Source organism: Canis aureus, chromosome 9 (assembly GCF_053574225.1).
Source record: "Canis aureus isolate CA01 chromosome 9, VMU_Caureus_v.1.0, whole genome shotgun sequence".
NCBI classification, from domain to species: domain Eukaryota; kingdom Metazoa; phylum Chordata; class Mammalia; order Carnivora; family Canidae; genus Canis; species Canis aureus.
Window position 1 is genome coordinate 7867254 of NC_135619.1, and position 21852 is coordinate 7889105.

The 21852-nt window shown below is 42.5% G+C and overlaps 1 long non-coding RNA gene and 1 other non-coding gene across 2 annotated transcripts in view; both read left to right on the forward strand.

The window, feature by feature from the left end:
- Positions 1–2807: 2807 nt before the first annotated feature.
- Positions 2808–2911, forward strand: LOC144321513 (U6 spliceosomal RNA). The gene has a single exon (XR_013387155.1). It is a non-coding gene; the product is annotated as a U6 spliceosomal RNA (small nuclear RNA).
- Positions 2912–4053: 1142 nt separating this feature from the next.
- The window catches only part of LOC144320020 (uncharacterized), a 43005-nt gene continuing 25206 nt past the window's right edge, over positions 4054–21852 (forward strand). Inside the window, exons 1-3 of the long non-coding RNA XR_013385614.1 lie at positions 4054–4164; positions 4811–4908; positions 5617–5692. This is a non-coding gene — a long non-coding RNA (uncharacterized LOC144320020). The remainder of the gene's footprint in view (positions 4165–4810; positions 4909–5616; positions 5693–21852) is intronic.

Consider the following 21852-nt stretch of genomic DNA (forward strand, 5'->3'; position numbering starts at 1 on the left):
TTCTTCCTTCCTGTCAAGTCCCCTTAGGTTTCAAATCACAGGCCTAAGGATAATCCCCCACTCCCCATCTTTTATCCCCTCTGAACATCTCTGGCACCTAGTTTTGTACAAGAGCTAACACGGAATTGGCACAATCACTTCATGAAACTCTTTGGAAGTATCTGTAACAGCTGGTCGCACGCGTGCCCTGTGGCCCTGCAGTTCTACTGTGCATGCGTGCCCAACCAAAACGTGCATGCGTGCACAGGAGAAACACGTGTGCGTTCTCCTGTCAGCGCTCTTCAGGATAGTAAAGACCCGGAACTAACCCATCATAAGTAGTCAATGAAAAATTGTGGCATATTTATAAATAAATACAACAATGAGAATGAACAAACTGCAACTAAGGATGTGAATTACCTTCACAAAAATAATGTTGAGCCAAAGAATCCACACACAAGAGTATATACTGTGTGTGCATTTCAAAAAGAGGCAAAACTAATTTAAGATGTTGGAAGTGAGGATAGTAGGAACGGGGGTCGGATAGTAGGGGCGGGGGCCAGCTGGTGACAGGAAGGAGACAGCACCAGGGCTTCTTAGATCCCAAGATGATCTGTTTCTTCGTAAGTGCTGGTTATATAGTTGTGTTCGTGTTGTATACTTTTCCATTTGTATGTTATGTTATAATAAAAGATCTTTTACTCTGAAAGAAAAGGATCAAACACCGAAAATCATTCTGAGATACTTCATGTTTTTCCAAAAAACGTAACCTTTCCTGTACAAAACTTTGTCACCAAACAGCAAGCTCAGTTCTACCACAGAACCAGCTACCCTTGGCTATTATCTTAGTAGTCACTGGTGGGGTTTTGCACCTAGCTAAAAGCATTTCTAGAATTGGTGAGTGCAATACCTACAAAAACCCAACAATACTTGAGAGCCTCTTGCGCGCCAGGCATTGTGTCAGTTATGGGGGTTAAAACAATGGACAAAACCCAGTCATGCCCTCAGAGAACTCCTTGTCTATTTTATTTCTAGACTTACCTACTCTCCTGCCTTGCTCCACCCTGGGCCCATCCCACACACTGTGCCGAGCCTACCATGTTTCTCAATCTTCCTCTCTTTCCTCTTGTGAATATACTAGCTTTCTACTCATGGAACCATACTTTGGTGGAGTTGAAATTGCTGGGACACCGAGGCAAGAAGCCAAGAAGCCACTGGATTTCATATGTCTTTAGTCACGTACCCTTCCCATCTTCCAGATGCACGAATCTCTATCGTCTCTACTCCTGTCCAGCTACTCACTGCCAACACTCAGCTGGTACCTGAAAACTCAGTTTGGATATGGACAACTCTGGACGCTGTATTAACCTTTTGGGTCACGATATGACCAGTGAACAAAGTAGCTCTTAGAATTATATCCAAGTGGCAGAAAACATTCAGCCATCACCCAGAAGTGCTCACCAGTGAAGTAAGAATTTCTCAGAAATATGCCTGTTGTTTAGATGCTGAGGTATTCTAACTTGGTGGTTCCGAACCTGGGGCCCTTGGACCTTCAGATAGGAACCGGATCCTTAAGTTGTTTGTAGTACGTTAAAAAGCCTTCCAGAAATTGCACACATACCCGCAATAAGGCTTACAGGCTAGGTAAAAGGTGAGCGTTTATATTCGATTAGAAATAAATAACCTGTGTGTTGTATACTTAGTTATTGCATGTTGATTACAGGTTCTGATTGGTGGTTTATCACGACTTTGATAATGAAAACTGGTAAAACAAATTAATAACTACTAAGCAGGTGGTGTTCTCCTGAAATATCAGCTTCCAAATGGGTGTGTGCATGCGGCGGGGCCGAGGGTGTCCCTGGGGTTAATAAGATAATAAAAAGGCTTCACGGTAGTGAGAAATTGGGCAACTACTGATCTAGTGTGAGGTGTCTGGCCCTTCTGCACGGCCAGCAGAGGGCGCTGGAATGAAATTATTCCTTCGAGCCATCCTTGTTTCAAGGGCGCAAGTGAACAGAGGAGAGGAGGAGGAGGACAGGGCCTCTGCAGGTTGGGGAGGGACCACCTGGGGATGGAAGTCCGTTCCATGGGAGAGCTTTTCAGTGGGAGACAACACGCAACAAGGAAGGAACAGGTTTTTTTTTGGTGGCAGTTCTGTTTTTACTATGGTCTATATTTGCCCATGATTGTTCAGCAACAGACTGTCCCGGTGTCTGTCCATTTAGGGCATAGCTTAAAGGATAAGCCCACCCCTGACCTCCTGACGTGGCACTGTCACCAAAGAGCAGAGGTCTGAACAGGTTGAAACAGTGAAGTTGTCTTGACATTTCTGGGCTTGGTTCTTCCTCCTCCTCTCCCTACTCTTCCTCCGAGGGTGACCCTGATGGAATTATTTCAGGCATCAATAAGTGGGAGAGGGAGGTTCTTTGTGGTTGGGGGTTATAAATCTCCCACTGCTTTCTGCCCACAAGGTAGGACGAGCCTGCTTGCGCATCCTGAAGGAGGCTCTGCCTCAGGGAAAAGCGGGTCAGGGCAGCCCGACTCCCATGTTCCACTTCCTCTACCTGACTGATTATCTCTTTCTGGAGAAACTGAGCATGGGTCATCTTGTCTCACTGCTTTTTGTAACTAGACATTCTACTGATTACTATTCTACAGATTCATATTGAGTTTCATTAGGACACTTAACCTGCTTAATTATAAGAATTCTTGTACTCATCATTTTTTCACATTTTAGATGTTCCTACAGTGTTCAAATTTGTTTACTCCAGCTGGATACTTGACTTTCAAACTGGTTAAATTTATCTGAACTTTTAAAAGTGGCTTTTGTGCTCGCTTCAGCAGCACATATACTAAAATTGGAATGATACAGAGATTAGCATGGCCCCTGTGCAAGGATGATATGCAAATTCGTGAGGCATTCCGTATTTTTATGAGATCTGCTGCCATTGGGGAAGCGGATCTCATAAAATTTCCTGGGTCCAAAGTCAGCGGCTCACACTGCCAACTTGGAAAAAGCAAAGGCTAAAGAACTGGCCACTAAACTGGGCTAAGTGGACACTGTTGAAATTTCTGTACATAAAAGTAATAAGTTCTCTCTCAGCTAGTGTCCAAAAAAATGCGACTTTTAAAAATAAGCACTCTGTGACTGGAATTGTAACCCTCGCATTCTGAGTTCACATAAGAGAACCGGAGGGGGCAAGCCACCTGGAGATGCTACTCCTTCTGTGGCTTCCCTAACCAAAGAGGTCTTCCTCACATGTGAATACTTCCAATGATGGGGTGGGGGAGGATGCTGTAACTCGCAGGGAAGATTTTCTGGTCATGTGATATTAGAAATCTGCTTCTTTGAATTGTCCAACAATAGATGCAAGTTCTCCCTCTCCATTGTCCAAATATTTGAAAATTGCTATCCAATTTTCCCTTTGATTTTCTTTCCTGAAGGCAGAACATCTCAAGATCTTTATTTTTATTTTTTAAAGATTTTGTTTATTTATTCATGAGAGAGAGAGAGAGAGAGACATAGGCAGAGGGTGAAGCAGGGTCCCTGCGGGGAGCCCCATGTGGGACTCGATCCCAGAGCCAAAAGCAGACGCTCAACTGCTGAGCCACCCAGGTGTCCCTCAAGATTTTTAATAATGTCTCTTATGACACAAAGGTTTTTTTCTCTCCTTTGTCATCATGATTGAAAATTTTTTATTTGTCTATAGCTTGTAAAGTGAACTCTGTTCATATTCCTCTATCAGACAAGCGGACGCCCAGATTCTTGGGGGTTCATGGAGCATAGTCTGTTATGGAGGTGAGTCTGGAATGATCATGGGCCTGGGTTTGCAGCCAAGAGAAAGCCAGAAGTCAGTGATCTTAGGCAAAGCTGAGATCCAAGGCCAAACTGATCATTCAAGCACAGCATCTGAATCTAATGTAACCAGGCCAAGAGGTAAGACACCAGCTAAGGAGGGGATTCAGAGCAGCAGAAGGGCTCCCTGAAACACTGGGACAGCCCCTGTTGCATCACAATAGGGTAAGGAAAAGACTCTATGTGCCTAGTGGTTTCTATTACTGTATCCACGGAGATTTGACCGGCCATTCTTAGCTCTAACTGAGGGTATCTTCTAAAGACATAACCAATAGGTGCAGATGATTCCTTAATGACAGACAGCTGGTGAGAAAGGGTTGCTTTCTACGGTGAGACATTTGTTGAGCTCAGTAAAGATTTTGTGGCTTTTTCCTGTCACACAGAGGGGTGTGCACGTGGCTTTTCTGACACCATTCCGGATGCCAAATGTGTGGGGTTTGCCCACACCAATTCTCCAGTTCTCTGACACCAGCTGCGTGCTCAACAATTCAATCCAATTTCAACACTATCCAGAATTAGCACCTAGACCTCATGGGTCAAGGGCCCAGCTCCACAAGACTGCCCCACTTTAGACATCAGCTCCAAGTCCAGACTGTCCACCCTTCTGTGGGGCTAACTACAAATTTGAGGGTTCTCATGACTGTTCCCCAGGTTTGCTAATTTGCTATAATGACTCACAGAACTCAGGAAGATACTTTAATGTTTGGCAGTTTATTATGAAGGATACAACTGGAGAATAGCCAAATGGAAGAGTACACAGGACAAATTTTGGGGTCAGAGGGGTGCTGAGCTTCCAAGCCCTCTCTGGGCATGCCTACCTCCCAGCACATTAATGTGTTCACCAACCCTGAAGGTCTCTGAGTCTCTGTTTCAGAGTTGTTATGACTCAATCTTTGGCTTCCCACCGCTCCCCAGAGACTGGGGTGAGCTGGGGCTGCAGCTGAAAATTCCCATTCTCTAATTACTGTGTTTCAGCTTCCTGGTGACCAGTCCATATCCTGAAACTATCTACCTGCCCCAGCCCTGAATCACCGCATTAGTAGGAACTCAGGTGTAATGAAAAGGGGCTCATTGTAAGTGAAAAAAGACACTCCTCTATCACTCAGGAAATTCCAAGGGTTTTGGAGCTCTATGTCAAGAACTAGGGACAAAAATATATCAAGTATATTTTTTATTACACCACAGAGTGACAGCAAGGTAGCCTGTAATCTTGACACTAAGGTTTCCCGTTGAGAATGAAGTTAGGGAAATCAAACATGCAGTGCATTGGATCATGGAGCATTTGGATCTGGGGATGTTTGATGGGTAGTTTCCAAGCACTTGAGCTCAAAAAATGTTAAACTAGGTTTGGTGCCTGGAATATATGTCAACAATTGCTGGCCTAAAACTGTAACCTTTTCAATTTATGTAACCAGATTGAGAAAAACCAAAAGACCCTTGTTTAAAAAGAATGAATATAGTTACCCTATGAGATAAAAAAGCATGTGTATGTTCGGTAGAGTTTGCTGAACACAGGTAGGGGAGACAAAAAAAAAAAAAAAACAAAAAACAAAAAAAACAAAACAAAAAAAAACCTGGATCTGAAATGAGCATTTAAATTATCCTTAGAGGTGTTTTCCACTGTGGAGCAGGGATGACTCACCAGACCTCTGTGTGGTTGGATGAGATATTTCTCATGAGTCTCCATTTCCCTGTGGTCTGATTCTATGCTTCCCAAGCAAGGCACTGATTGTGAGTCCTTTTTTTTTTTTTTTTGTTTGTTTGTTTGTTTGTTTTTTTAGGTTTCTTGATTCTAAGAAGTTGGTACCACAGATAGATGTGGATCAATTTGTCCCTGGGAAGGGATAGGTCAAATTGGTAAGTTATTTATTTTCATTCTTCTTCATATGCAGAAAAATGATGGTTTCAACCCTACAGATGGCTTCAATAACTACTTAGAGACTGATGCCTCCCTAGTCTATGATGGCTGGCTAGCCCTTCTTTACGTATAAATGCGCCATCACTAAGTCACACATGAAACTTAAACTCAACCTGCCCAAAGGTAAACTCCACAAAAACTTTTCCCCATCCATCTTTTGGAATGTCTCTATTTTTATTTATTTATTGAGAGCAAGAGTGCAAGCACAAACAGGGGGAGTGGCAGAGGGAGAGAGAGAAGCAAACTCTCCTCTGAGCAGGGTGCCTGATGGGGGCCTTGGTGTGGGGCTCAATCCCAGTACCCTGGGATCTGACCTGAGTCAAGAGCAGTTGCCCAACTGACTGAGCCACCCAGGCATCCTTGAATGTCTCTACTTCAGTGAATTATGCAATGTGGTTGCCCAAGCCAGAAGTGGGGCAGGCGTCCTAGGCCTCTGTCCCATGCTGCCTCACCTTTTGGAATTAACTGCCAGGTGCTGCTCATCTCATCTCATCATCTTTTCTCAAACCTGCTTCCTTCTTTGCAGAACCACAGCCTTACCTCTGGCCTCCTTGGCCTGTCCGGGATCACTGCACTAGCTCTCAGACTCCGGCTGGTCTCTGCATTCCATTCTGTCCCCTGCTGCCAGCATGATGCTGCTGAAGTGAAAATTTGCAAATGTCAATTTTATGCTTAAACTTCTTCAATAGCTTCCAGGATTCCAGACTTTTAGCTTAGCCCCTGGGCCCTCCAGTCCCTCCCCAGAGGTCATCCTGTGTTCAGTCATTTGTATATTTCCCTAAATGCATCACACGGTGTTTCCCCTTGGTCATTTAATACAGATTGCTTCCTCTGCCTGCCTGGTGTTGTTGGTCTTCCGAGCTGGCTCCTCCTCATTGTGCTGACAACACTATCAGTTGTCTTTCTCAGAAAGCTTCTTTAGAGCCTCCCTTTGGCACACCTTCCTCAATTTGGTACCCTTGAATGTTTTTCCTTCCGTAACATTAGGGGATTATCTATGCCATATCCAGTGCCATAAGGTACTGCAATCTTAGCTACCCATCTTACACCCAAATGGGGAGCAGGAATCTAGCATGGTTAAATATGTAAACAAATCAGTGCAAGAGCTTTCACTGAATGTTTGAAAATCTTTTATTTATTCAACAAAGCAATGATTTATCCTTAGACCCTGAGGAAAGAATACTAAGGAACAAAAGTTACAGGGAGGCCAATTTGGGGTTATTGTTAAGGATTTTTGTTTCTAATAAACAGAGCTCTTTTCAAATTAAATCAACTGTTTATGTGATAGGGCACTTCTGGTTATGGGGAAAATTAGGTAAAGGCTGGATTGAAGCCGTGGATCTGTTACTGGGAGACTCAGCATCAGATGAAGACTGGACTGTGTGGTTGTCATCATGTTGGCCACCAGTGTTCCCCTTTTCCCATTAGATGCACAGAAAATAATGTTTCCTGCCCTCTTTGATGTCAGGCACTGATACGTGATTGGTTTTGGACAAAGAAACATGAGCAGAAAGGATGTGGGTCACCTCTGCTTTAGTCATCGCAGAAGCAATTTTGAGGTGCTGCTTCTGTTAGCCCAAGGCCCTGAGTGACCCTAGGGAGCAAAGCCCCTCTGCTGACCTGTGTTAGGCATGTAGTAGGAGTGAGAAATCTTTGTTGCACAAGGCCACTGGGGAACAATGTGGAGAGGAAGGCAGAGACAGATTGTAGATTCTCAGTTGCATCTTGGCCCAGGCCTGTGGGCTTTCAAGGAACCTTTGCTCAGGAAAGTTATGGTCAGAGATTCTTTGTGAACTGGAGACACACAGACCATGTTCAGCAGGTCACCATATGCCAGACAAGGGTCATCAACTAGAGATGGATTAGGTCTGCAGGTTCCAGGTTGGCCAAGTTGATTGGGCATTCCCTGGTGCTGTGGAGCCAGTGAGAGGGGGTCAGCTTCCAAGTGTGACTTGAGAACTAGTGTCAAGAGCCTACAGAGATCAGAGGACTCTGTTCTTGCTGTGTATGCTGGGTGTGTATGACTTTGGGCCAGTCACGTAGCCTGGCTAAAGATTGGCTTCCTCATAAATAAAGATTAGAAAAGCATCCCTTCTGCATCACAGGAATTTTATGGCAATCAGGAGATAACGTGCCTGGAAGTGCTTTGTAAATTGAAAATCACTAATCAGATATTGGAGCCTATCGCTATAGTTCTTCCATTAAAATTCTCAGCTTCTGTTTGTGTTGCCCGCCTTTCCTTTTTCATATGCCCGAGGTGATCTTTAGTTACAAGGTAAAGTGAGTGTTGGTAAGTTCTTTCACTTAACAGTGCTTCCACACACACAGTCCCACCCTGTCTAGCCTGTTACTCATCTCCCAGGAGAAATTTTCCTCCTGGCTTGAATAACCCAAACTTCACAAACACACGTATTTCTTAAAACATTTTCATCTATTTACATTGAAAAAATTTACATTACATCCCCCTAAATCAGTACGTGACGTTTAATAAAATGTCATGAAGGAGAAGTCTTGAGTTAACATTCCGAATGTAATTGGTAGAGCGCCAGAATTCGGTGTGTAGAGGTTCTAGAATAGCTTTATTGTCACTGAGAGGCCAAGCCACCAGTTACATGAAACCACAACTTGTCAGCAACCTTATTAATTGTTTGGTGTTGGGGGATGATGTTTTAAGCATTTTCCATTCTAACATGCAAGTTTATTCCTTATAATATGGGTGCCTTAGTTCTGCTTTAGGAAAACGGTTGGGCATTTTGGTTTTGGGCATGCTGCTAAGTGTTCCAATTAAAAACAATAAGAAAAAATAAAAATAATAAGGAAGAGGCTCTGCATTAGTATTTTCTTATAAAAAAGTAATATATTACTATTGTAAGTATGAGAAATATGCATTATCATTTGATTTCAAGCCTCCCCATTTGTAAGTGGAGAAGTGTGAAGCTCACAGGAGTTTAGAATTTTCCCCAGAGTCCCGTAGCTTCTAGTGAGCAATAAATCCTAGCCTAGTGACTTGTCTATGCTTACAACTTGGTCTGCTATCCCTCCAGACCTTCCGGGCTGGGCTTGTGTGATACGGACATGAAGTCCTTAGTCTCGAGTGATACGGACATGACGTCCTTAGCCATAGTCAGTTCCAGCGGCTGTAATGAATGACCATAGACTGCCTGGGTTAAACAACAATTTATTTTGCACAATTCTAGACGCTGGAAATTCGAGGTGAGGGTGCAAACACGATCAGTTTCTTGCTGAGGGCTCTCTTCCTGGCTTGCAGATGTGTCTTCAAATGAGGAGACATTCTCTTTCTCTCCGTATAAGGACACTGGTCCCATCATGGGAACTCCATATTCATGAGCTCATTTAAACCTAGTACCTCCCTAGGGCCCCACCTTCTAATATCATCCTGCTGAAAGTTAGGGTTTCAACATATGAATTTTGGTGGTGATGGAGGATACACAAATACATGGCAGGTTTTTATTTGCACAGATATCAGCTAAATTCTCTTTTGTAGTATTTTCTCTGCCTTTTATTCTGTATTTAAGCCTGAATTCTTAGATTGATTCGTCATTGGGATGTGGTAGAAATTACTTGAAAATCACATTAGCCAGAAGACTGAAATATCATATCTTAGAGAATATTTGTGGGAAAAGGAAATCCAATCAACTAATTTAAGCAAACAAATGAAAAAAAAAAAAAAGGAGGCTTGTTGGAAAGACAAAGTGAGAGCGACAGAACCCACGGGCTGGAAGTGTAGCCAGGGCTCCCAAAGGATCCAGAGCTTGACCGTTTGGCCAGGCAGTGGCTGCCATTTCTGTTTTTTGGAGTCCACCTTGTCTCTCACCTCTGTGTGCCTCTGGATAAATGCTCCTTTCATCTCTCTCTTTGCTAACAGCTTTCTCTGCTCCATTTGAGCCCAGGCTAAGTATGGCACTCAGTCCTAGCTTTAAAAGTCCCCAACAGAGAGTAATAATGGCCTTTGTGCACTAATTCCAATTTCTCCGGATGCAGGAGTTCACTGATGTTACTCAGGTCAGATGGTCACCCTGATCTGATCCCTTATCACCAAAGAAGGAATTATGGATAACCAAGGACCGCAGGGGTCCGTCTCTGCCAGGAGTTAAGGATGGACATGTAGGAGGTAGAGATTTGGCTGAACAGATGATCCCCCAAAACAAAAAAATTACAAACACATTTTAGATTACCCTCTTGGCTCTAGGGGAAAAGGGGGGGAATACAGAAAGGAAAGAAAAAAAGGGGAAAAAAAAGGTAGACATGGCCTTTAATCATATGTCTGTGTAAGGGCAGATGTGTGTATACACGCGCGCACACACTCACATCTCTCTAGGCCTTCGGGATTGTGTTCTTTCCAAAGTAAATCCTTTCCACCACCCTCACTTGCTGCCTTTCCTTAAACCAGTTTTACTGCCTCAGGTAGAGGGTTTCAGGGTATATGTCAGTTTCTGGAAGTGCTGGTGACCCGGATGAGAAGAGTGCACAGAGTCAAGCTAACGTGGAGCTCAGGGTGAGGTCTAAAAGGCAGTGTTTTGTCTTGTCCACTGCACTGCATCCTCAGTCCCCAGTGCCAGACTTGGGCCTGGCAGATAGTGGGCACTCAATAGTCTTTTTCTTGCTTTTTTTTTTTTTAAGATTTTATTTATTTATTCACGAGAGACACACAGAGAGGCAGAGACATGGGCAGAGGGAGAAGCAGGCTCCCTGTGGGGAGCCCGATATGAGATCTTGACCTGAGCCAAAGGCTCAACCACTGAGCCACCCAGGTGCCCCTCAATAGTCTTTAATGAGTGAATGAAACCTAAACAGTTCACCACAACAAGGATGATGACTAGAGCTAGAATCAGAACACTGGGCCAGAGGGAGCAAGGAGTGACAAGAGAAGGTAACCCAGGAGCAGCCCTAGCAGTCACCCATAGCTGCCTGTTTGCTCCCACCATGCCATATTTAAGGGGGAAGTTGGGGAGGAGTGAAGATAGATTGAATTTAGGGAGACAGAGGCAGGGCATCAATGAAGATGACACCCTACATCTTATATTAAAGTTGCTTTTGTAGTTGTTTACCTCTTGTTTCATTTGTAAGCTTCTTAAGGGCCAGAATGGTGTCTGACTTACGTATCTATCCTCCTAGCCCCCAATAACTATTCTTTTTTTTTTTTAGATTTTATTTATTTATTCATAGACACACACACATACACACACACACACAGAGGCAGAGACACAGGCAGGGGGAGAAGCAGGCTCCACACAGGGAGCCCGACATGGGACTCGATCCAGGGTCTCCAGGATCACACCCCGGGCTGCAGGCAGCGCTAAACTGCTGCACCACTGGGGCTGCCCCCCCAATAACTATTCTTATATACAGCTGGCATTCAACAAACATTGGTTGGATGAATGAATACATTAAAATTTCAGGAAACCAGGAAAAAATAATTCCCCCTATTGATTTAATATAGAATTTTTAGTGCATAAAGTAGACTTTAATACATGGTTTTGTCCTCAAGAACTCAAATACTTGTCAACAATGTAAGAGTGTTGGAGGATAACTGTTTAATTTTTATCCTCTTTTCAGAAAAAATGTTATTTCTATAGATGGCTATTTTTCTTGAAGTTTGATTTATAACTGATTTTTAACACTTCATGTTGAATGAGAGCATCCTCCTAGCTTGGGATATTTACTGTATATTTTGTGCATTATACATTTAATCAAATAACACGAAGACTAAATGATATTAATTTCTGTCTGAGTTTTGGTTGTAGCCATTACACAAAATAAAATGCATCTAATATTAACTGGAGCAATTTATTTTTTATATTAAATCTGTGTCCTGTAAACTTTCTAGACTCATTTAGTAATTCTAGTAGCTTTTTCATAGCTTCTGTAGTATTTTCTATAATGACCATGTCATCTGTGAACAAGGACAGTTTTATTTAACTGTCTGCCAGAAAAAGGCTAACATTCTTTAAAGGAATGCAAGCGGGCAGCCCCGGTGGCCCAGCGGTTTGGCGCTGCCTTCAGCCCGGGGTGTGATCCTAGAGGCCTGGGTTCGAGTCCCACGTCGGGCTCCCTGCATGGAGCCTGCTTCTCTGCCTATGCCTGTCTCTGCCTCTCTCTTGCGCGCGCTCTCTCTTTCTCTGTGTCTGTCATGAATAAATAAAATAAAATTTAAGTAACTTCTTGCAAGATACATCCACGAAGGCAAAAGAAACAAAAGCAAAAATGAACTATTGGGACTTCATCAAGATAAGAAGCTTTTGCACAGCAAAGGATACAGTCAACAAAACTCAAAGACAACCTACAGAATGAGAGAAGATATTTGCAAATGACATATCAGATAAAGGGCTAGTTTCCAAGATCTATAAAGAACTTATTAAACTCAACACCAAAGAAACAAACAATCCAATCATGAAATGGGCAAAAGACATGAACAGAAATCTCACAGAGGAAGACATAGACATGGCCAACATGCACATGAGAAAATGCTCTGCATCACTTGCCATCAGGGAAATACAAATCAAAACCACAATGAGATACCACCTCACACCAGTGAGAATGGGGAAAATTAACAAGGCAGGAAACCACAAATGTTGGAGAAATGAGGAGAAAAGGGAACCCTCTTGCACTGTTGGTGGGAATGTGAACTGGTGCAGCCACTCTGGAAAACTGTGTGGAGGTTCCTCAAAGAGTTAAAAATAGACCTGCCCTACGACCCAGCAATTGCACTGCTGGGGATTTACCCCAAAGATACAAATGCAATGAAACGCCGGGACACCTGCACCCCGATGTTTCTAGCAGCAATGTCCACGATAGCCAAACTGTGGAAGGAGCCTCGGTGTCCATCGAAAGATGAATGGATAAAGAAGATGTGGTTTATGTATACAATGGAATATTCCTCAGCCATTAGAAATGACAAATACCCACCATTTGCTTCAACGTGGATGGAACTGGAGGGTATTATGCTGAGTGAAGTAAGTCAATCGGAGAAGGACAAACATTATATGTTCTCATTCATTTGGGGAATATAAATAGTAGTGAAAGGGAATATAAGGGAAGGGAGAAGAAATGTGTGGGAAATATCAGAAAGGGAGACAGAACATAAAGACTCCTAACTCTGGGAAACGAACTAGGGGTGATGGAAGGGGAGGAGGGCGGCAGGGTGGGGTGAATGGGTGACGGGCACTGAGGTGGGCACTTGATGGGATGAGCACTGGGTGTTATTCTGTATGTTGGCAAATTGAACACCAATAAAAATAAATTTATTATAAAAAAATAAAATAAAATAAAAATCTTAAAAAAAAAAAAGGAATGCAAGCAATCCACCACTCGATGACATAACCTTCCCAATGTTCAGCAGCCAATAAGAAGTTATTAGCTATCCAAAGAAGGGAGGAAATGTGCCATCTAACCAGTAGAAGAATCAGTCAATAGAAACAGACCCAGAGATAATAAAGGTGATTCAGTAAGAAGACAAGGACTTTAGCTATTATATATCTAAAGATTTTAAGGAAAATTTTAAGGTGAAACAAGAGACTTCTGGGAAAAAAAAAAGAAGAACCAAATGAAATGAAACTTCTAGAGATGAAAAATATGGTTATTTCAAATGTTCTAAAAAATTCCTGGATGAGATTAACACAGGTATTCTGTTGTCTCTGTCCCTCTCAGGACCTTAGCAAGGCCACTTTCTCTCCCTTGAATTCCCTCTACCTCCTCTGAACCAAAGCAGGCTCAGGCCTGACTTCCTACCTCATGGAATTCAGGAGGTAAGGGTCAGTCCCACCACCTGCAGTGTTGTGTGATTATTTCCCATTCTGGAACCTTCGGGGTTATTCCTCACTCTATATTTGGGACGAAGTGATGGCTTAGGTGATTATTTCTATAATTTGCTCTGATTTGATCCTTTTTCTTAATACTATTTATGTACAGCAGTTTCCAGTGTAATTTAGCAGCTACTTCCTGGTCCTTAGCCATTTCTGCCCTAGAATAGAGGTGGTAGATCGATTTATTTATTTATTTATTTATTTATTTATTTATTTTAAAGATTTTATTTATTTAATCATGAGAGACACAGAGAGAGAGAGAGGCAGAGACACAGGCAGAGGGAGAAGCAGGCTCCATGCAGGGAGCCCAATGTGGGACTCAATGCCCGTCTCCAGGATCACACCCTGGGCTGCAGGCAGACGCTCAACCGCTGAGCCACCAGGCGTCCCAAGGTGGTAGATTTAAAGACAGGCGCCTCAGGAGGACCCCTGGTCTCTGTCTGGGGATTGTTCAGACCTTCTTTCCCTCGTCTGAGATTTTTATGTAAAATATCACCATTAGGCCCCTGCTCTTAGAACTAGGGCATTCAGAGTCTTGATTATAGACACAATGGTTGAAAATGACCTTGGAACATCCCACTGTCATAGGCATATACAGAGGGGATAAAAATTAGACCATAAAATCTATTTCCCAATTTTCAAAAAAGTTCTTCCAGCATCTCTGTAAAGAGCTTGTGTGACTAATAAGCTATAAATAAATATAACTTTGATGCATTATGCAGCATGTAGTCTGACTGGAACTGAGACAAATGAGGCAAATAGATGCTCTATTCAGAATCATCAGAGTCTCTAACGATAAGTTCAGCTAAAGCATATGTGATTTGTTTCTAGCCTGAGCACATGGAAAGAGAGTACTTTTAGATAACCCTTACATACTGATGTTAAAGTTCATGTATTTTTACTTTCCCTTTTGTAGATACAAGGAAAATTGCAAATTTTTAAAATACCTAAGAAAATTGGTGTGCATTCCCGAAATATATTATTGGGAGGGGTTCCCCTTGAGTTACCCATATTTGTCCCACTTCTTTTTTCATTATAGTTTTAATTTAGTTTTAATAGGTAATGCATTAACATGGTAAAAAATTATATAGAGTTGTGTACATGTGTTTCCATGTGTGCATGCACTTGTGTATAGTGAAATGTCTCTCTCCAACCCTTCTTCCCCATCGGCTTAGAGCTATACCATAATGTTGTCATCACTATTATTAATTACTATTATCTATCCAGCATATCTTTTTTCAAATTCAAGCTGATACCAATATATATTCTTATTTTTACCCAAAAGCTAACACACCAAACAGTGTTGTGTACATGTCAAACACATGTTTGAGTTGTCCTAACTAGATATAACATAAATACCAGTAATTGTCTAGAACTTACACCCATATAAGAGTCTGGAGGAAAGAGTATTGACCTTTATTGTTTAGAATTATTGGCACATGGTTATTTAAAAAAAGAAAAAGCAGACTAATTTTTAGTCCCTTTTAAAAATTGCTTTTAAATTTCTGCAGACAATGAAACTCAGCCCGCATCGGTGGCATAATGCTCCCAAAAATGTGTTCTTTTTTTTTTTTTTAAGATTTTATTTATTTATTTGAGAGAGAGGAAGAGGGAGAGAGATCACAGAGGAAGAGAAGGTGGGAGAGGGAGAAGCAGACTTTTTGCTGAGCATGGAGCTGGATGCAGGACTCCATCCCAGGACCCTGGGATAATGACCTGAGTGGAAGGCAGATGTCTAACTGACTGAGCCACCCAGGTGCCCCTCACCAATGTGTTTTTTAGTGTGACATTTTTCTCAATATTTTATAGATCTTTCTATATTAGTATATAGAAAACTTCTCTATTTTTACAGCTACAAAATATTCCATTGTGTAGAGGAGCAACAACTTATTTCCTAGTTCACTGCCAACAGTTGAAGGTCTTTTGGGTTTGCTCCCAATCTTTTGCTTTTACAAACTATTCTGCAGTAACCAACTTATACTTATATAATTTGCATATATGCAATTAGCTGTAGGATAAATTTCCACTTATGGGATCCTGGGACAAAGAATGTATGTATTTATAATTTTGATAGAAACAGGCAAATTTCTTTCTATAGGAGAGAGCAAATTTACACTCTCACCAGCAATATGCAAGGTTGCCTGTCTCTCCAAGCCCTGCCAAGAGAGTGTGTTATCAAAATAGTTCCAGGGGCAGCCCGGGTGGCTCAGCAGTTTAGCGCCTGCCTTCAGCCCAGGGTGTGATCCTGGAGACCCGGAATCGAGTCCCACATCAGGCTCCCTGCATGGAGCCTGCTTCTCCCTCTGCCTGTGTCTCTGCCTCTCTCTCTCTCTGTCTGTCTCTCATGAATAAATAAATAAAAATTAAAAAAAAATTTTTTATTAGTTCCAAGTTTGCTAACCTGATAGGTGCAAAAAAAACATGTCTCTCAGTGCGTTTTTAATTTAGAATTTTATTGTGAGTGAGATTGGGTATCATTTCAGTTTTAATTTATTTTTATTTTTTTATTTAAAAAATATTATTTATTTCAGAGACAGCAAGAGAGGAAGAGAGAAAGAGCATGAGCAGAGGGAGGGGCAGAGTGAGAAGAAAAAGCAGATTCCCTGCTGAACAGGGAGTCAGATGCGGGCTCCATCCCAGGACCCTGGGATCATGACCTGAGCCGAAGGCAGATATTTAACTTACTGAATCACCCAGGTACCCTCATTTCATTTTTTGTTTAATTTTTTTTCATTTTTTATTTATTTATGATAGTCACACACACACACACTCTTTTTCCTTCTGTGCACTCTATGTGCATTTGCTTTTCTCATTTTTCTATGGGCTGATTATTCTTGTCTTCTCCATTTCTAGGACTTCTTTCCACATTAAGGAGGTTAGCCCTTTGTGCTACATATTGCAACTATTTATCCAGTTTATCATTTGCATTTTAATCTTGCTTATGGTCCTCTGGGTCCTTCCTAAGTAGAAATAGATAAAAATCACCGATGACCTGGTCTTTGCAAAATAATGAATCTGGATTTGATGAAGCATAGAGATCTATCATTTTATAAAAAGTAGAGATGAGAGTAAAGAATGAACAAAAGACATTTCTTCTCTACAGAAAACAGGTGCTTGGTTTAGCTCTGTTTCCTTGAAAACTAGCTTCTCTCCCACTCCAAGTCTGAGAGGCCAGATCTTAAGCTAACTCCATCCTGGAAAGATAAAATTAGCCAACCGTTGGGTTTTCAGAACATTTTATTTCTTTCTGGTTAATAACAAGCCCAGGCCCTATGAGTCCACAGGGAAAAGCAGTATCCTTTTCCAGGGACTCATGGCAAAACAGTGTTTAATGGAATTGCATGAGCCCTAAAAGCTCAAGTCCTTTTCCGAAACCCTTTCCCTCTGTGCCCATAAAGTCTGCAGAGTAAATCTTATTAAACTGATAGCTATTATTTAAAACAGCTCACATTTCAGAGCAATTACTATTCCCCAGCCAAAATATCCAATTAGTCTTTAATAAAAACAGCACCTAGTACAGTGCCCAGCAGAGAAAGGTATTTAACAAATCCTTTATTGCCCAATTCATTTAACTGGGGTGACCTACAGAATATTTATACAATTTTTTTTCTAAAATCAATACTACCCATGGGTTGACTCTAAAGCAATTGTCTTGACCAACTCCCTCGTTATAAAGAATGCTAATCCACAATCGGGAAGGCATATACCTTATTCCTTTTGTCCTCAAAATATCCCTGTCAAGAACTGGAGAACCGATCATCATTACTCTTGTAACATACGCTCAAATTAGGGCAAGAGTCCTGCAAACCTTCTTCCCTGTCCCAACTCCTAATTGCCTTCCCTCTGGGGTGTGTGGGAGTGCAGACGATCTCTTTTCTGGCCTGAGCATCAGCGCAGGACACCGGATTGGTAAACTCTACCGGGGACATGTGCTCACTACACTGACACTGTGATGTTGGACTTCTTAAAATGTAATTATAACCCAGAGGGTTTTTGAAAAGTGAAATATTAAAATGGATAGTCTTAAATGGCTTTGCTGGACTCCTAAATCAGCATTTCATCAATTTTGAGCTTAACTTTGACTACCATTCCTCCCACCAGAGAGCTGGCAGTAGCTGTTTATCAGGAGTGTCTGGTGAAGTGTCTCTGTTCTCCCTCTCTCTATCATTATGCATTAACATGTCCTTTTAAAGTTGACATAACAGGGAACTCAGAAGTTTCCTTCCTCAAGGTATTCCCCTCACTTTTACTGTTTGCCTTGAGCTTGTCCAGAGTGCTCTGGGTTATGCTGCCCCCCACCCCCTAAGGTGGCCTTTGTGTGTGCATTTGCAACAGAACCTTCCCAGCAATCCTATTGTTCATTTTGAACTGACTCTCTGCATGGGGGCAAGTGCCATTTGTTTTCAAGGAGTCTGCTGTTTTGTAAAGAGCCTGGCATTTGGAATTCAGAAAGAGCCAAGTTCAAATCTCAGTTCTGTTGCTTACCTGACATAACTTTGAACAGTTTGATTTATGTTTCTGATCCTTGCTTCTCAAATCTCTTAAATGGGAATATTACCAACCTTGTAGAATTTTGCAATGATTAAGTGTTAATATGTGATATTCCTAATACGGAGCCCATGCTTAATACTCTATTTCATTGGTTATAAGACATCAAAGATTATAAAATGCAGCATTAAGAGTGGATCATACATTCTGGGAGCAGGATTTAACATCCAAAGAATATGTACCAGAAGATTCTGTGCACTCAAAGAAAGCTGATGACTTGGAAAAATAGGTAAGAGCAAAAACAGGAGGATAGGGGGTTCCAAGAAAAAATTTTATCTAGTTTTGCTTGACCCAGCTGTAAACCTTCAGATAGAAAAGATTTTTTTTTAATTTTTATTTATTTATGATAGTCACAGAGAGAGAGAGAGGCAGAGACACAAGCAGAGCGAGAAGCAGGCTCCATGCACCAGGAGCCCGACATGGGATTCGATCCCGGATCTCCAGGATCATGCCCTGGGCCAAAGGCAGGCGCCAAACCGCTGCGCCACCCAGGGATCCCCAGATAGAAAAGATTTTATGATTCTTTTGAAACCTGTCTTAGTTTCCAGCAATTCCTGGCCATTAGATAGGACTATTTGCTACAAGTAAAAGGATAAAAATCCAGAACTTTCAAGGATAATTCACCAAGTCCAAGGTGAAGTCAGATGGCCCAAGACTGCTGCCCTAGTCTAGGACACCTGTGTGAGTGGCCTCCTACCATCTCTGTCCCAGACACTGGGATGGAAGCTCTGTGCTCTTTCCCTCCTGCATTTGCTCCTTGTTTGGGGCAGGAGAGGTAGGATGAGGGGGGCTGAGATATGAGTGCAGGCCTTGGGGGAAAGGAAATGGTAGCCCCTAGTTCTGCCTTATTTTGGGCCCTAAGTCTGTCTCTAATCCACACAAAGGAATTCCCTGGCCACAAAGGGACCCCTTAGAGGCTGCCCCCTGAGCATAGAATTTAAGGACCCAGGAGACTGTTTGCTGACCTTTTCCCCCCTTTCCATGTCTTTCCATTTGCAACATCTGGTGCACCTACGTGAAGGAGAAGACAGAAAGGAGTGAATCCAAGAGTCAGATTAGGAATTTCAGTGGCTGAAAGGGGCAGAAACAAAATCTTCTACTCCAGAGGCATCTAGAAGATGAGATCAGTAGGTGCTGGCCTATAGTCGAAGATGCTCTGCCTCTGCTCTCCCTCCTGGCTCCTCTCTTTCCATCACCCCAGTAACACTTACCTTTATGCTACTTCCTTGAGACGTCCAAGGAAATTTCAGATTGCCTAAGAGAGATTTGAGACCTAATTTTCTTTCCAACCTTGGTGGAGTGAATCATGTCAGGAATTTACCTAGAGAAGCTTTGGGCTGAGCATTCATCAGACTATTTATATCCATCAAAAATGCATCAGACTTTTACCACATCCATCAAACCACTTACCATGAAGCAGCCTGTAGCTTCCCTCAGCAGGAAAACGGAAGAGGGATGAGCATCGGGGTCATGGGCTATTCAGTCTTGCTTCTAGACAGCAGTTTTTGAAGAAGCAGAGCTTCTTACCTCGTGAGGAAAGATATCTAGTGGCTATTGGGGCCGCATTCAGGGAACAGGTGGCCACCAAAAATAAGACAGAGCAGAATACACAGGCTCAGGCCTGGGCAAAGTGTTTCCCATCTTAAAGGCCAGCGTGATACCTGAGTGAAGTCTCTGCCTTTATGGGACTGAGCTCAACTATCTATATGCCAAAGCCAGGGGAATCCCAATAGGCATGATGTTATTTGGGCAGAAATAAAAGTATTTCTCTACCTTTTTGCTCCAAGCTCTGGAAGCTGCCAGCTTGCTCACCAAACTGCTGCATTTTGTGTTTGCTGATGCAGAAGAATTGCACTTCCCTATAGCATACCACCAGATGGTAATTGGATTCTAATAATAGAACAAAATACAGAGAATTCCCACTGCTTGGCTGGGTTTTAACTGATGTGACAGCAGAGAGCCAGCCCCTCTACAGAGTGTCCCTGCGGAGAATGAGCTATGAGGCTAGTCTGTTAAGCTCCCCTTGAAACCTGGGGTTGGCGAGGAGCCGCAGCTCCTGATCGGTATGGCCCTGTGGTCTCCAGATCTTTCTGGGTTCACTCTAGATGATTATCTGCTCCTTGTGTCTTCAGAAATCCTTGAGAGTTTGGGCTTCTACCCTGAAGCCCTTTCTCTCTTCTCTGTAGTCCCCAGTGGGAGGCAGTCTTCTGGAACCAATGATTTGACTTCAGGAAGGGGCCACTTTCTCTCTTTCCCACCACTCTCAGACCACATCCTAGCACACGGTGACTCCCAGGAAGATTCCTGCCACAAAATATAAAAGATCTTGGGTGCACTCAGGTTTTCCTCAGGGTCTTGACTCCAGTTTCTGGAGTAGTGGGAACTGTGTCATTTTGGTATGGGAATAAGCAACCTGCAACACATCTCAATTTTTCTATGCTACCTAGGGGGAAATTTTCTCAGGGAAGTTGCTCAGAACGAGAGTCATAAGAAATTTAGACTGCCCAGAAAAAGTAGGGTCAGCTGATCAATGCAATCTGTCTTCTAGAGACCATTTCTGAAAATATGCCCATGATGGCAAGCCACTAAATTAGGGCTACAAAGGCACATAAGATAATCACTGATTCTTGATTGCTGACAATATGAGAACACCGATATTTGCTCACAGTGTTGTAGGAGAAAAAAAATAATCAGGACACAAGGTCCCTGACCTAAAGTTGTCTACAGCCAGTTGTCATCATAGACTGAGCCTACAATTAAGTAAATTGACTGGTTTGCTCTTTTACAAAGAGGTGAACGAGTCAAGCAGCATCCAGCATATGACTCATATTCATAATTATATTCACAATGCAGATCAAAACCATGCATGCCTGCTAGGATCAGCTGGCAAAGGAGAGGGGATGTGAGGATAAGGGGAAGGTCAGCACTCAAATGTCTCAGGCTCTAATCTCTGTGGTTTGCCTTGTGAAGGACTGTGGACAGTTTGGAGGACCTGAATGCGGACACTCTCAGAAGAGGAGAGCAAGTCCTATGCGAGTGTGGCCTTTATAACCTCTTTGCTGTGTAAGTTCAGGGAGGTCACTTTAGGCTGAACAATGAGAGCAGGCTGCCCAGAGGTGGGAACATTTGAACTAAACTTTGCAGGATGGCTGCAGTTCAGAATTGGGAGCAAGAGCAGGAGTGGCAGGCCTGGCCCAGGCCAAAATGTGCAGTTCTGGACAGATGTAGAAGGATGGTAGTGAGTATGAAGTCTGGCGCCCATTGAAATGGAACGAGACCTAAGGCTTGAGCTATTCACAAAAAACCCTAGAGGCGTTCAAAGCATCAGGGGTTGGATAACAGGATCAACAATGAGAAAGTCAGTTATCCGAGGTGGCACTAGAAAGGATTAAAAAATGTTGCCTGTTAAGAAGTTAAGCTTTGTTCTGAATCTGACTGTTTATATGTATGCAGCTGTATATTGAGGTTCATTCCTGCAGGAGATGAAGACATTTTAAGGAATGATATAATAATAGAATTCCTGTGTTGTTTTAGGGAACTGAATATGAGGTGGAAGGAAATAGCTGGTGAAGAACAGAGGTTAGCACTACCAGAGCTAGATGTTCTTCGGGGCTTGGGTTAGTGAATAAACTACCTTGGAAATTACATATACAGATGTTTCCTGCCTAATATGAACTAATATGAGATATTAGTGAGATATTATGGCCTCCCCTGAGCCAACCCCAAAG